This window comes from Ctenocephalides felis, unplaced genomic scaffold (genome assembly GCF_003426905.1).
Source record: "Ctenocephalides felis isolate EL2017-DRISC unplaced genomic scaffold, ASM342690v1 CF-g0.4_SCAFFOLD_01604, whole genome shotgun sequence".
Taxonomy (NCBI): Eukaryota; Metazoa; Arthropoda; class Insecta; order Siphonaptera; family Pulicidae; genus Ctenocephalides; species Ctenocephalides felis.
In genome coordinates this window covers 16,851,361-16,869,082 of record NW_020537758.1, presented here as the reverse complement: position 1 = coordinate 16,869,082, position 17,722 = coordinate 16,851,361, and the positions used below count along the sequence as shown (strand labels likewise).

The 17,722-nt window shown below is 30.4% G+C and overlaps 1 protein-coding gene across 1 annotated transcript in view; it reads left to right on the top strand.

The window, feature by feature from the left end:
- Positions 1-17,722, top strand: part of LOC113373429 — a 139,926-nt gene that overhangs the window by 4,729 nt on the left and 117,475 nt on the right. The window lies entirely within an intron of this gene.

Here is a 17,722-nt window from a genome sequence, read left to right as displayed (position 1 = left end):
CCAAAAATTTAATCAGTTTTTCACCTTGTCAATACAAGTTAAATGCTTTTTGAATTATTAAAATCGGACGTAAAACTAAGTTACCGTTTTTGGCACTTTTTTCCCCGTATTTTCGGAACGGCTAGACCTGTTTATCAATACAAATCGAAACTTTTTTGAATTATTTAAATCGGTTGATTGGTGCTCCTAAAATCGTCGACGAAAAATTGTATTCGCACACACACATACACACGTACACACACATACATCCATTTTTTTAAGGTATGCCAAAATATTCAGAAACCTTTGAAACGTAAAACTATATAACAATTTTCATTTTCGATTTTTTTCGATTACTGTAACTTGCCCTACGGGAAGTTAATAAAAACCGATAAAATTGTCACAGCTGCCTGACATCAGGATGTCCGAAGCAGGAGCCGAAGAAATCGAAATTCATCAAGTGCACCATATGTGTACAAAACAATGTATTGTGAGTTAACATTTTTGCGTTAATAAACATGTTGATTTATTATATTTGATACCACAAAACCGATTGCAACTCTGGGGATTAATTGCAAAATATTTATTACCATAGTAACAATTATTAAGTGATGTAACTTCTAATTTTGATTTCAACAGTGATGCATGTTTTATTAAAATCCAATATACAAAATATCGAATAGAACAAATAATACTAAACCTGATGATAGTTATACGAATAAAACCCCCGTCATGTGAATTCGAATTTCGCCCGTCACGATACACACATCGGTTCGCTTATTATAATCATGCCTTCCGGTTATTTGCCGGAACGATCAGCCGGTACTCTTCTGTTTCTGATTTTGATGGGAAATGCCATCGGCTACAAATCACGTATGGGAATTGGGGGGCTTTTATCCGGCATCAATCTAGAGAGATATATCTATTTATCTTGCTCATGATATCTGCGGAGATGGCCTGATATCTGGCACACGTCTAATTCGAACGATTGCCGATCGGATGGTGGTACTGGTGGTACCTTATTGCCGGATTATACACAGAATTATATATAAATGAGCCGCGCTTTAACGGAGTAACGATGCTCGGTTATTGCCATAGGATTTAAATGTTGTGGAGTATTAAAACGGCGTTAGAGAAGTGGATCTTTATGGTTTTCGGGATAACCTAAATCACGGAGATGGAATCTATTATTATAGCTTTTGTGATAGTCAAAACACATTTCATATATATCTTCCAAACTATTCTGCTCCGGCGGAATAATATAGAAAGGTATTTTTTTTTAACTTCCCGTAGGGTAAGTTATTGTAATCGTCCAAAAATCGGAATCGAAAATTTTTACATTTCTCGACGTTTTGAAGGTTTCTGAACATTTTGGCATACCTCAGAAAAAATGGATGTGTGTGTGTGTGTGTGTGTGTGTATGTATGTATGGATACAAATTTCCAGTCACGTTTTCGGGCGCACGTATCAACCGATTTGAATGGTTCAAAAAACATTCGATTCCTATTGATAGGGAAAAGAGCTGATTAGTTTTTGGCAAAGGCAGGTCCAGCCGTTTCGGAGATACGGAGCAAAGAGTGCAGAAAATAGAAATCGACTTTTTGAGAAAGCGGAGTGTCCGATTTGAATGATCTAAAACACATTCAATTAGTAATGTGTAATGGGAGAAGTGTTTATTAGTTTTTGGCAATGGCAGACCCAGCCATTTCGAAGGTACAAAGCTAAATGTGCAACAAATGGCAGCTTTTGAGAGAACTAAGCGTCCAATTTAAATGATTCAAAGAACTTTTAGCTTGTTTTAACAAAATAATTCATTTTGGAAAAAAAATTGTTTCATTTTTTTTTGGTTTTGTTTTTTTTTCGTTTTTTTTTGTATATCGAAAATAATTCAGATTTTATTTTTAATTCTAACTATAGTTCTAAAATACTTTAAACAAATAATTTCAACTTTGCAATTCAGTTTATATAATTCTTATAAATATTAGACAATGTTACAATATTAATAATAATCTATTTGAAAACATTCAGTATTCCTCGAACATTTCGTTACGGTACGGAAAGTTCCAGCAATTTGCCTTAAGGCACGATGCCATACACCCCACTAGTTTTCAATTGAGTCTGATTTTTAATATAAGCATACAATCAGAACATATATATTCATATGCATAATTAATATTTTAATTCTTAAAATAAATTTCCATCCCTTTCCGTTTTTGATAAACTGCCTGCAACTATCACTATTGACAGCTCTGTCCACGTGCTATACTAAATTCTAATGACGCAAAATGCTTGTCACATTTCGTAGAATATTCTAGTGAAGCATGTAATGCATTTTGTCATTTATTATCTCAACTAACAGTTGTGACATACAGGCAATTCGCTAATAAACACTGATAATATTATATTGGACTAGTGGTTTGGTGTGGTTCAAGGTCGCGATCTGGTACTGGGTCGTCAGATAAATCATAGCGCTTCCAGCGGATATTTCAATCCTCGTTTATCGCCAGAAAATGCTATCAAAAATCTGCACGTACATATTTTTATGATATACTACTACTATAACATGAAATGGCGTGTTCCAGAATGCTAAATATTTGGATAATGGTAAACGAGCGAAAAAATGTAACAAAAGTAAAAATATTGTTAATTTTGGATTTGGAACAGAATTAGTAAATCATATTTACGAATATGTTTGACGGATGTTGATACATTAACATTGATGAATGCATATTTCAGTGTTGAAATAGATATATTTACTCGAGGTATTTTTATAAGCATCGAATCTATGAAGTGTTGAAATAATAAATTAATAAAAATAATTAATATATTGGCAAAACTGGAAGCGAAGATCAACCTGAAAAAATTTAATTAGGTGTTATCACATCATCATTTTTATCCCAATATGTATATTTTTATTATCACGTCAATGCAAAACATTTAATGCAAATAAGAAAAGCTTGATGTTAGTATCTCAATCCCATTATATATATTCTGATCAATATTTTTCTTACTGGTATAATGGAAATTTGACAAGTAGGCAGGTTGACTGATAGGTAGATTGAATCGTAGGTAGACAGGTTCATAGGTAGACAAGTAGACGGGTAAAAAAGGTAGGCAGGTAGTTATAAAAAGATACAAGTTGACAACGTAGGCAGGTAGTTACTTAAACAGGTAAATCAGTTGACTTTTACACAGGTAGATCATATACAAACAAGTGAGGTGTATGACATCGTGCCTTAAGGCAAATTGCTGGAACTTCCCGTACCGTAATTAAAAATCTTGGTACCGAACCCAAAAAAAATTGCACAAAATGCGTATACATTATTAAAATCTTTATAAAATATCTGATAATTTGATGTACATATGTCCAATAAACATTTTTGACCGCAGAATGATATTTTTTTAACTTATTTTTATTGAGAGTCCATAACCGCTGGACCTGCCTTCCTAAAAATTTAATCAGTTGTTCATCTTGTCAATACAAGTAAAATTTTTCTCGAATTATTCAAATCGATTGATTGATGTTCCCGAAACACACACACACATACACACACACTCGCACACTCACACGCACACACACATAAATCAATTTTTTCTAAGGTATGCCAAAATTTTCAAACGTAAGATATATAAACATTTTTATTTTCGATTTTTTTTGATTGCTATAACTTACCCTACGGGAAGTTAATTACATATTTATCGATTATTTACACATACGTGAAGTTCATGCAACTTGCCATAGGGCAAAATTACTTACACCTAGCAAAGCAAAATCTTATATAATGATAATATATTTTTGTGAAGAATCGTAATGTATGCCATAAAAAAGTATTTACCATATGTTTCGAATACCATTACAATTTGCTGGTATTTGACATACTCCACCATTCCTTCCCACGTGTTTGTCAGGAAGCTTTGCCCTCATTTCTCAATGAATATATAGTGTATACTCGTATACCTCCCCAATGCAGGTTCGTATTTCTATCTATCTTGGTAATCTCGACATAGTATCTATCTCGTCTATTGGAAATCTGACCAAAACCGAAATGGGCTGAAACCCGTGTTGACACATGCTAGCTGAAGCGTGTTTGACACATCCGAGGAGAACTTTGATATAGTGTTCTACGCGCGCACTTTGTAAGCGCTCGCCTCTCGGCTCCGGCAACGGCAACGGCTCCGGAGCTTCAGACTCGACAACGATATGTCTGTCTAAAACGCTCGACGAGGGTGTGAGATGTTACCGAATGTCTGCACAATTTAGATAGATTTAACTGCACAAAGTTAAATTCACACAGGAAAATGTCTTGGGAGACTGAACTCAAGATAAAATCCAGGTAGACGTGATTGCAATTAGACAAGATGAGGAAATTAATGGCTTGTATATTGTTGAATGTTGCAATTTCGTTGGAAAATACATACTTGATTCTTGTTCACTTGTAAGTCATTTTTACAATATTATACAATATAATACACATATTACCTATGTCAAAACCAGTTGAAAATACTTCAATAGAAATTATTGACTCAGAGCTTTACCGTGGCTTGGCGATTTGAGCTATGGACTTTGAATCATACATTCCAGGTTCAGTACCCGCCTCGGACAGCTTGATGTCAAGCAATAGCTTATATATATAGCAATGTTTTCATCTAAAAATAGCCTCTACCCGACATTGCAACATCAATAAGAAGTTTATCAGTAACTGTTAGGTTGTCTCCCGGAAAGCAATGTAGTTAACCCTTTGAGGGATGAGTTTCATGTAAATCATCAAATTGGCCGAACAACTCATGTATGGGTTTGGAGAAGTTAGGCAGTTGTTAGGAGGATAATAAACAAAACTGAATAGTTAATAAGCAAGTGAACATTTTGTGTCCATAATTTAAGTGGAAGTGCTAGAATTTGAGTTACAGTGCCACCGTACAGTTTACTTCGAACCGACCCATCTCCAAAGGGTTAAATCATTGCAACTGATTATAGGATTCTTAATATTTTCAACGATAATGAACCATACATTCTAATTTTATGAATATTATTAACTTCCCGTAGCGTAGTTATTGTAATGGGCCCAAAATCGAGAATTTTTAGCATACTTCACGTTTTGAAGGTTTCTGAACATTCTGGCATATCTAAGAAAAAATCGATATGTGTGTGTGTGTTTTGTATGTCCGCATTTTTTCGTCCACGTTTTCGAGCGCACGGATCAACCGATTTGAATGGTTCAAAAAACATTCGATTCCTATTGATAGGATGATGTGCTGATTAGTTTTTGGCAAAAGCAGGTCCAGCCGTTACGGAGATATGGAGCAAAGAGTGCAGAAAATAGAATTTGAATGATCGAAAAAACATTCAATCAGTAATGATTGGAAGAAGTGATTATTAGTTTTTGGGAATGAACTAAGCGTGCAATTTAAATGATTCAAAGAACTTTCAGCTTGTTTTAACAAAATAATTAATTTTGGAAAAAAAATTGTATCATTTTTTTTTTTAGTTTTTTTTTTGTATATCTGATTTTTTGTATTCTGACTAAAGTTCTAATATACTTTAAACAAATCATTTTAACTTTGCAATTCAGTTTATATAATTCTTATAAATATTAGACAATGTTACAATATTTATAATGATCTATTTGAAAACACTCAGTATTCCTCGAACATTTCGTTACGGTACGGGAAGTTCCAGCAATTTGCCTTAAGGCACGATGCCATACACCCCACTAGTTAAGTTTTAATATTATTTAAAAAATATGTATTTTTAAGTTATAATGATGTTATTATTTAGAAAAATCGACGTGAAAATATTTTATTGAATTCACTTGACACGTGCAACGGTGTGAGTGCTATAGCATTTATTTTCATTGTGATGCAGAATCATATGAATGTTACAATTTTTAAATATCAAGGGCAATTGTTTTATTAATTTAATTATATATATAACCTTACGGTTTTGTAATTATTAAGTCAAGGTAATACTTGACTGATTGTTTAGGTATTTTTTGTATTGTCTTATCTCTTCTCCTAGCCATAAATGGATAAAGTGGAACCGTAATACTTGGCGTGAATGTTATAGCATTCATCGTATTGTTTGTAGAAATTGAAGATATAACAATCAATTTGAAAATAAAATGACTGTCGATTGTTGTATTTTGCTGATTTTTTTTACTTCTACGTGCAAAATATACTTGCAGTATTTTTATCGTTTCCTATTTGATTGATTGAGGTTTCAGAATTCCTTTATTCCTTTATTCCTGTTTGGCACTTCTCATCATTCACATATGTTCATTAAGCTTCTAAGACTCCGCTCCCGAATTTTGCTCCCCGGTAATTCATTTCCATCCATTTATTAATTACACGCGCTGCTCGGCGGTTTCTCTGACGTTGATGTATTTTTGCATGGCGAGCCTTTACATGCCGAGATGTACGTGAGAGCTGGCGGTATTGATTTCGATTCAATTCAGCTTTGAAATTGCATTTTGACAGTTAAATAAATTGGCATAGACGATAGGATTTCCGCCGGCAACGGAATTGTGTGCATAGATCCTCATACAGGATGGTACATTGTTCTCTTGAAAATAGGATCAGGCTGGATTTCGAATATTGCTTGTAGATGGATGTTGCAGGATGTTTATGAAAGAATAAATATTCATATGCTATTATAGGTGACATAGTTTTGAATTGATAACAGGGTTGTTCTCAAAAATTGCAGAAGGAAGAATTAAAGAAGTGAGAGAACTTCTAACATATACCTTCTACCACAGTTTTGATTTCATGGTGCTAGTCAGACAAAGGATCATTAAATTTAATACGCTTATTTTAAGGAGCACAACTAGTGTGAGATTTTCAAAAAATCGAATTTTCTATTTTTCCATATTTTGATAGGTTATACCTTTAAAAATAACATACCAAAATTTTAAATCGATATCTTAAATAGTTTTTGAGTCACAGCCATTTGAAGAGTATATATATAGTATATAGCACGGGTCGGCAAGCTTTTAACTGTGGTGTGCTGAGCCACTCTACCAATATGATTCAGGGTGCCGCCTGAATTCTGAAATATATAACCAGGTTCTGGGGGAGAAGAATTATAACCAAATTTATCTTTTAAACATTTTTATTAACTAGTGGGGTGCATGGCATCGTGCCTTAATTCAAATTGCTAGAACCATACTGAAATTAAAAATCATGGTACTGAACCCAAAAAAAATTACACAAAATATGTACACAGTATTAAAATCTCTATAAAATATCTGATAATTTGATGTACATAAGTCCAATGGGTGTAAAAATACTACAATGTTTATAAAAATACTACAATGGGTGTAAAATTACTACAATGTTTGTAAACAATACTACAATGGGTGTAAAATTACTACAATGGGTGTAAAAATACTACAATGGGTGTAAAATTACTACAATGTTTGCAAAAATACTACAATGGGAGTAAAATTACTACAATGTTTGTAAACAATACTACAATGGGTGTAAAATTACTACAATGGGTGTAAAAATACTACAATGGGTGTAAAATTACTACAATGTTTGCAAAAATACTACAATGGGAGTAAAATTACTACAATGTTTGTAAACAATACTACAATGGGTGTAAAATTACTACAATGGGTGTAAAAATACTACAATGGGAGTAAAATTACTACAATGTTTGTAAACAATACTACAATGGGTGTAAAATTACTACAATGGGTGTAAAAATACTACAATGGGTGTAAAATTACTACAATGTTTGCAAAAATACTACAATGGGAGTAAAATTACTACAATGTTTGTAAGCAATACTACAATGGGTGTAAAAATACTACAATGGGTGTAAAATTACTACAATGTTTGCAAAAATACTACAATGGGAGTAAAATTACTACAATGTTTGTAAACAATACTACAATGGGTGTAAAATTACTACAATGGGTGTAAAAATACTACAATGGGAGTAAAATTACTACAATGTTTGTAAACAATACTACAATGGGTGTAAAATTACTACAATGGGTGTAAAAATACTACAATGGGTGTAAAATTACTACAATGTTTGCAAAAATACTACAATGGGAGTAAAATTACTACAATGTTTGTAAGCAATACTACAATGGGTGTAAAAATACTACAATGGGTGTAAAATTACTACAATGTTTGCAAAAATACTACAATGAGAGTAAAACTACTACAATGTTTGTAAACAATACTACAATGGGTGTAAAATTACTACAATGGGTGTAAAAATACTACAATGGGTGTAAAATTACTACAATGTTTGTAAACAATACTACAATGGGTGTAAAATTACTACAATGGGTGTAAAAATACTACAATGGGTGTAAAATTACTACAATGTTTGCAAAAATACTACAATGGGAGTAAAATTACTACAATGTTTGTAAAAATACTACAATGGGAGTAAAATTACTACAATGGGAGTAAAATTACTACAATGGGTGAAAACAATACTACAATGGGTGTAAAATTACTACAATGGGTGTAAAAATACTACAATGGGTGTAAAATTACTACAATGTTTGTAAACAATACTACAATGGGTGTAAAATTACTACAATGGGTATAAAATTACTACAGTGGGTGTAAAATTACTACAATGGGTGTAAAAATACTACAATGGGTGTAAAATTACTACAATGTTTGCAAAAATACTACAATGGGAGTAAAATTACTACAATGTTTGTAAACAATACTACAATGGGTGTAAAATTACTACAATGGGTGTAAAAATACTACAATGGGTGTAAAATTACTACAATGTTTGCAAAAATACTACAATGGGAGTAAAATTACTACAATGTTTGTAAACAATACTACAATGGGTGTAAAATTACTACAATGGGTGTAAAATTACTACAATGGGTGTAAAAATACTACAATGGGTGTAAAATTACTACAATGGGAGTAAAATTACTACAATGTTTGTAAACAATATTACAATGGGTGTAAAATTACTACAATGGGTGTAAAAATACTACAATGGGTGTAAAATTACTACAATGTTTGTAAACAATACTACAATGGGTGTAAAATTACTACAATGTTTGTAAGCAATACTACAATGGGTGTAAAATTACTACAATGTTTGTAAACAATACTACAATGGGTGTAAAAATACTACAATGGGTGTAAAATTGATATGTGGAACCAAAAGGTGAAAGGATAACGCATGCAATTTTCTTTAAACAATTAAATATTTCCGAAAATGTCATCCAACAATTTAATTTTCCATGGAGTCGTCTTCCTGATTTTTTTGTAATTCCTTAAATTTTGTTTTCCATAATTCTAAAGATATTAGTTCCATAATTTCCATTTCAAAATCATCAACATTCATCCACTCAAAAATTGAAAAATCAAACGGTATCATTGATGGATCTATGAAATCTGGTTTTATGAGGAAGGAGTCTTTTTAAAGTCTTTGCATCTGGAAAATTCATCTTTAAGTGCTTCAATGTAGATTGAATTACATTAGCGAGCTACATTAGATAAGTAATTATATTTCAACATTTTTTCTTATTTAAAAATCACTTCGTCTCGATATATTTGCGATTGCCCTGATTATTTTGTAGAGTGCCATGCAGAACGCCGTCGCGTGCCAAGCCTGGCACGCGTGCCGTAGGTTGCCGATGCCTGGTATATAGCATAACAATCATTTAATCTTTAAACGCGTTTTTCTCGAAACAGCATTTTATTTATTCAGATTACTCAAAAACAAATGATCCGATTACTATCATTTTTTTTACATGTTCTATATATAGTTCTCCGTAAAATGAACTATGAATGAATGATTTTTTGATCGGATCAAAAATCGAATTTTGGCAGTCCAAAAACGACCAAAATTTTCGGTAAAATTCGACTTTTTTTTAAAAAAACGCCGTCATTTTGTCAATTTTTGATTTTTTTTCTTTATCGTAGTTCATTTTACAGACAATATTATCTAGTTTAACGAGATTTTTTTTTTTAAATTTTATCCACGTAGAAGGCCGGAATCACTGCAGCATTGAAGGGCCTTTTTTTTGTTGCGCCGTTGGAGATCAACGATAACTTAAAAAATATTTAATTTTTTTCTCCAAAAAATTTACTATGTATTCTTAAAATATGTATAAATATATTTCTAAAATTTTGAAATGATTGATAAAGTAGTTTTTTTATTATAAATTCCCAAAAATCACCTTTTTTTAGGTTGTTACACTAGTTTGTGCCCCTCAATATGCTATTGTTTCAGATATTCTGAACATAATATTTTATTACGATTTTTAATAAAATATGTATATTTATGATCAGAAAGATTTGGCGTACTTCGTGCCAGCTGAAGAACATTGAAGAACAAGCATTTATTTTTATTGGAATATATACAAAGAATCCATGTGGAATTTACATTTCTGTTCTTTGTGAAAATACCGCGAATAGTAAAACGAGTGTAACATTTCGCAGCATCTTCCTTTGCAATAATATCCGTTTTTAATGATGCGGCAGCGGAAGGTTTTCTTTGAAAATAACGAGCATTGCAGCATATAAAATTTTACGTCTTTCTGTCATTATTTGTATCTTGTATTTTGCACCCTTATTTCTAAGAAATACTAGGAATATAAAAAATAATAACTGAATATATTATTTTATGAAAAAAATATCCGAGATTGCATCGAATTTTGTTTCTGAGCTATTACATGATATTTTTTCAATTAAGTAAACACGTGTCATATATTTCAGATTATATTAAAGTTATTAATTTAATTAATTAATTAATTTAAATTGGTTTAATTAATTTTTCAGAAAAATATTTTATTTAAATTATATTTTATGATTGATTGCTGCTACAGATTTCAGCTTCGCCATATATTTATTCATGCAGATTTAAGTTTTAAATTGTCTTCTACTACCCCTGTTCAAAAATGTAATTTCGTGAAACTCTACACGCTCCCGCGGTTTTAATAATAAGAAAAATACATACATTCATTTAGAATGAATATTCAACATGATTACTTTAAAATGTAGCAAGTCAAAAGAAAAAATGCATAGCGAAAACTTATTTATTCTGCGTCGTATTATTGCGTCGGTCGGCAGAGCTTTCAAAGCTGCTTACTAATTAAAGCAGAAAGCTCGCAGCTTTGTAAATAGAAAACCATAGATAAAGCGGACTATAGTCCTTTGAATTTTTAAATTAAAGATTCTTTCTTCGATGTAATTACGTTGCACTTTTTGTGTAATTGCTAAGAGATACATATGATACTATACAATTGATCTTGATATATTGTATTAATTTAATTTAAAATATATTATTCTGATACGTCTTATGTTTTGTTTATGCTAAATTATGTTCACTGTTTTGTAATTTTTTGTAAAACTTATTAGATAAATTTGGATACATATAATTATTAAAATATCCATATATCACTAATTGTATGTGTTTAATTTACAGTCAATTAGATGGCGTTCACGTTCACTGGTAGAAATATAAATGAAAAATTGCTATTATAATTACGAAATATGAGTTCGTGATAAGAGGGTAATAATTTAGGTCTATGGGTGTTATATATACGTATTATAAAAAATAAAAAATCAAAATTACCAAAAAAAATTGGGGTATTCAACCCCGAGCATTTAGTTTCGATCAGAATTTGCAAAAACCGGTTTGGGAAAATGTCTAAGAGTTTCCCTAAATTTCACGGCGATTGGATGAGTAGTTTTTAAGTGCATAAAAAACATACATCCATTTATATATGTATACTAGCAAACCCGACGAACTCCGTTTCTCCACCAGATGGTTTCGTGAGAAAGATGAAGATTTTTTTTGTTTGTTTTATATTTGAAAAGGAAAAATTTGATTTTATTATACAACAGTAATGAATTTATTTCGATTACAAAAATGAAGTGTTTTTTAGTTGAACTTCTCTAAATAAATGAAAGTGAATCCGCAAATTATCCGTTTCATTGAAGTGTTTTTTGGTAAACCACATTTTTTGTTTTTTGGTCTGACGTTAACACAAACAAAGCGAATGGTTTTCCAACTCGTGAACTGGCAACGTATAACTGCCCATGTGAAAAACAATGATTTTCTAAATAATCTATTTGAAATTTATCTCGCAAACACTAAGCTATTGGCCTTGCGATTTGTTATTGCAAACGCAAGGCGAACTGGAAATTGCAATCGTTTGGAGTCAAACGGAAGACCAGTCGGAATCATTGGTATGTCACCAAACCGCCAGCAATTTTTGATTGAATGGTGAAATTCAGTGCGTGTACATCATATAAAGCACGATGCCATGCATAACTGATTTTCTTAGCTATAAACCTTGCGGAGCCCGAGACCTTTCCAACGAATGCAAAATTGTCGAAATCGGTTTGCGCGTTCTGGAGTTATTTCGTCAGGAAGGAAAACCCGACTAATTTTTATATATATATATAGAAGATATATAACTAGTTTTTACATACATATAATAAAATCGGTAGTTCTGCAATTATGATTTTGACAATTTTATTGTGAATGAAGTATAAATATTGCTATCTCAAAATTAGAGGGGTAAATTGCACTTGATTTTCATATGTATAGCTTTTTTGTATTTGTTTTAATATTAAAAAACATTATTTTATAGCAATCAGAATGTAGGAATGCGTTCTACAAGCTATATTGAAAGCTCATTACTAATATGAGACTATAAGACTGCAATTCATCGATTGGACTTTCTATCTGGTATATAGTTTCTATTGCGACTCTGAAAAATATGACCATACCAATTGAGATATTTAGGCAAAACCCTGAGTGTCAACTCTTACATGGAAATATATTGTAAAAGCACAAATTGATCTCGTATGAAATAATAATAAATAATTTTCGTCTGTTTTACGAATTCATGCCTGTTGATGTGAATTATCTGTCCGTTCAAATGTGTCGGGTATGAGCCTGAGAGTTGTCAGTGTCATATTATGGTCTGGATAGCCTTTGGCACTGTTCCAGTATCGGCAGCGCTAATTATAATTGCCATGCCGAACTAAACGGAAAGATCTGCTCGACTTAATCGACAATTAATCATCATTGTTTTTTAAATGATTGATAAACTGCCACAGGGTTTCGTATTGGAAGTAAAAAAAAAACAAAGCATTGAATAACAATCATTCCGCAAAACGCTAGTGTAAACAGTTGTAAAAAACATAAAACACAATAATGGAAAAATACTACTTACGACTTTGTATACAATCATAAGAAATTAATCTGAAACTTGGATTTATATTATACATACACATATAAATATTCCATGATTTTAATTTCTAGCAGAGACAACAACTGTTTTGTGCTTCAATTCTAAACTATAAGGTTGTCAAATATCTCCCTTCCGCCTTTTTGTATTATAAACCAAGAGCAAAAAAGCGGAAGGGAGATATTTGACAACCTATATAATATATGCAATTAGAAGAGCAGCAAACAAACGCATTATAATCATGGTATGAAAAGAATTTTAAAACTAAAAACGTTCCGCATTTGTATATTGTTCTGTTTAAACAAAGCGCAAGCATTTTGCTATAATTATAAAAGTGCACCATGAAATTAGCATCTTCTCAACAATTATGAAAATGTAACTAGACTCAAATTAATAAAAGCAAAAACATTAAAAATTAAAAAATACACACTTTAATTGTATTTGCTATAAGGGGGCATCTATTAATCACGTGAGGTTTTTTTTGGGGATTGACAAAAAATCACAAAATATCACGTGGGAAACGGAGTGGTATAGTAAGATATTACGTGTATTATTTTTTACCTGATTTTTTTTTAAATCCCAGCTTTTTCAAAAAAAATCAAAAATTTTACAATTTTTTTGCAACTAACAGTACACGTGATGATTGGTAGGTAATGGGGGGGGGGTAATTTTGAATATCACCACAAATCACCAAGAGGGTTCAAAAATCCGTAAAAAAATCGATCACGTGTATTTATAAAATAACATTCAGAAAATTAAAAGATTTTTATTAACAAGATATTTAAAAATATATCAACAATATGCACAGGACATTTTAGCTATCAAAGTTATTATATTGTTTAATTTTATAAATAATAGAAATTGTTTTATATTACCTATTTTTAAATCAGTTGGTTTCTGTTATTCGATTTGCTGATTGAAAATACTTTACACAAAGTACATAGTGGAAAACACATAAAATCTACAAAGTTAGTTTCAGTTTATTACTTCGACAGAAAGTTTAGCAATTTGATTTTACGATCGATTTCCATAAAGTAGGTATAAAAAGTTGAAAACCCTTAAAGATATAGAAGGTTGGTTAATGCATTTTTGCAGAAAAATATTTTCAATAAAATTTTATATACTTTGAATACTATTTTATGTTAGGTTTTTGATTTAAAAATCATTATTTGTGTGCTATTTATATTTATATTTTTTATATGAAATGGTAAAGAAGAAATTGAAATAGATTATTATTAAATTATAATAAATTGAAATTAATTTTATAGTAGTATACTATTTTTTATTTGTGATGATGTATGTAAAAATATTTAAAAAATATTTTTCAGTTTTTCACTTACAATCCACGGTTGCATAAAATATTCGCATAAATTTGCGATTTTATATGCAGTCTCTTCCCAAAAGGCAGACTCGCATATGCTTCTAAATAAATTATTTCCTTTGTAATACGGAAAACTGCTCTCAAAATGCCGTAATTCATCTGCATTATACACAACTAACACTTTTATTTACGACACCTAAAACTTGGCTGTTTAAATGCATATTATGGAAATTAAATATCAGACAGAAATGATGTATAGTGTTTTCTTGGCTCATAGGAATAAAAAAATATGCTTTTGTAATTATGTTGTTTATTCCATGGTAGATAAGACATTGAAATTAAGATTATTTTTTAAAACTGCTAGGAATTCTCAAATTGTCAATTATATTTTTCTTTACAAATGTTTTTGTACTAGTCAACCCAAACTTAAAAATTGAGTACTTAAAATAGTTAATTCGTTACTTAAGAAATAAACACCTATCGGAAAGCTGTTTTGCTTGAAAAAGTTTTATTAATAGGCCACAAGAGAGAAGTTAAAGATCTAACTAAAGCCATATATATCCGATTCTTGAAGTTTGTTTCTTTCGAACTACAAAAGTTTTACTTTATATCATTATAGCCCATGACTTACTTTTTGATCTTATTTATTTGTCAGCATTATAGAGTACTTCAATAATTTAAAATTAATTAAACGTTATGATAATTAGGTAACAAAAAATGACTAGTCTTATATTAAAGTATTGATTTTACATATACCTTTAAATTAATATTAAAAACTAAGGCGAGACCAAATATTGAAGGGCAACAAGTTATTGGTATAATTTAATTTTGGAACAGCTTTAATTTTGTTAATTTAATTATAATAAATAAAATATAATTGCTTTTTATGATTAATTCAAATATTAATATTACAATAATTTGTAGCAAAAATAATACTTTATGAAGATCTTTAAGATCTTTTACAAAAATATTTTTTTTGTGAGAAGTTTCTTCAAATATGAAGGCTCTTCCAAAGATGTAATATATTCTAAACCTATTACATTAATTTAACAAATTGTCAAGTGTATTTTCCTGAAACTTCCCAAAGTTTTTAATCGTTTTCCTCTAACCTTAGTAGATTCGAAAATTTGTGATAATTAAATTATTTTCATTTAAGTAAATTTCTGTACCATTCCCACGTTCTTTTTAAATTATCATGATTAAATATCCAATTTAGTTCAGGATTATGTGAGAAGATATCTTGGTCGACTTCATATTGATGATGAAGATTTAGCTTAAGCTTCTTCTGTTCAATTAACTCTCAAAAAAATCTCAGCAAATGGATTTGCATACAAAAGTAATAGAAGAAAGCGACCGTAGGATTTCGACCATATGCTTTTTTTAGATTTTGGAAGCATTAGTGTTTCTAATAATTATATTCGTAAAATTTGCATTGTCAGTATCCTCTATATATAAAATTGTTTTTATTATTTTTGGTTTTTATTTTTTGCACTTATTTGATCTTCAGCATCACAAAATTTTTGGTAGGAACTTTATTCTGTCTAATTCCAGCCAATCCAGTAATTGGACGTCCTGGTATATTGGATGTAGAATTGATGATAAAGGTTTTACAATAAAGTTGTTTACAATAAATTTTCGACCAGCTTCTTTTATAAAATACTACATATTTTCTTATACGATATTGCACTTCCTTCGATACATTTTACCTGCGGTTTTGCCGTTTTGCAATCCAAAGATTTGCGATTTATTGCGCACGTGTGGAGATAACGTTTAGTCCTTGAGACTTACGGAGATTGAACGCGGGAATATAAAATGCTATCAAAACATGTTTTGAATTTTGAGAAAATATTTTGTAAAATATTTTATAAACATGCATGCAGCATCGTGTATAGTAATAATGTAATATTGTAAATCGTTACTCATACATCCTTAATCAATTCGGTAATAAATCATAATGAAATAAAATCGATTAAAGATTCTCTTACCTTTTGTGTAAATAATTTTATCTCCAATATGTGATGTGCAAAAAATATGAACTTCGATGAAAAATATGAAAGTATGAAACTCTACAAAGTGATTTATTTAAGGATCGGGTATACGAGGGCAATTTCCTCTAAGTATAGAATACTTATCAAGGGTCTACGTTCTACGATAGACACCTAGGTTCTACGAGCACGTCCTTGTTAACGGCCGAATCAATGGGTTATTTCTAGAGAAAAGTTCCAATACCGTGGCTAAAATTATATTTATTAACATAATGCAATGAGAATATGATAAATTCTTTAAATTATATTAAATGATTTAATATTTACACGTAAGCTTTTAGTTAGACTTGAACCAGCGTTGTAGAATTTACAGCATTCTAGAAATCGTTAATAGAGATTATATCGATAAAGTTCTACGACAAGTTGAAAATATAAATCTAACTTCATAAAAAAATTATTTTATTTAGACTGACCAAAAATAATAATTATTTTTATTAAAAAGTTTGTTTTTGCCAGATAATCTGACTTGCTAATTTTATTTGTTTTTTAAGTCACCTAGATTAGCTTGCTACTAAAATTGGATATATTGTTTTTAAGGAAAATGTGTTTTCGTGCTTTCAACATTTAATGTGTTTATGACCAATGATAAATGTTGAATGATTTAAACCAATGTTGTTGCTATCTTAAAAAAATCAATAGTAGTTAATTAGCCGATGTTCACATCAATATAAAATTCTACCTTTATCGACAAGTTAAAAATACAAATAAAACAAAGTTTGCCTATATAACCATATAATAAATTGAACTTCCTAATCTTGTCTTCCAATTGTAGCTTGAGATTTTATATGCCTAAAATGAGCCTAGAATAAGCTTTTTAAGCTTTTTTGTGCTTTGTTATACCTGGTTACTAGAAAATATTATTCCATAAAAAACTATATAAAATTGCATCATCTGTATAAATTATGTATTGTAATCGGCGTGGTCACTATTTATTCTAAGTTAGTATAGATACTGTTAAGAGGGTATTCTAGTGAAGAGGTATGAATTTCAGGTCATTTTTAAATCGTGGTTGAAAAAGGCAATCAATTTTTATACTATAACCATTTTTATATTTTTTTTATCAACGTTACAAGAGTACAGAAAAAATTAAAACAAAAAAGAATTAATAGTTTTAAAAATTACCAGTGCTTGAAGTGGGGTGTCTCAAAAAAATGACACATGACCATGGAAAAAGATTT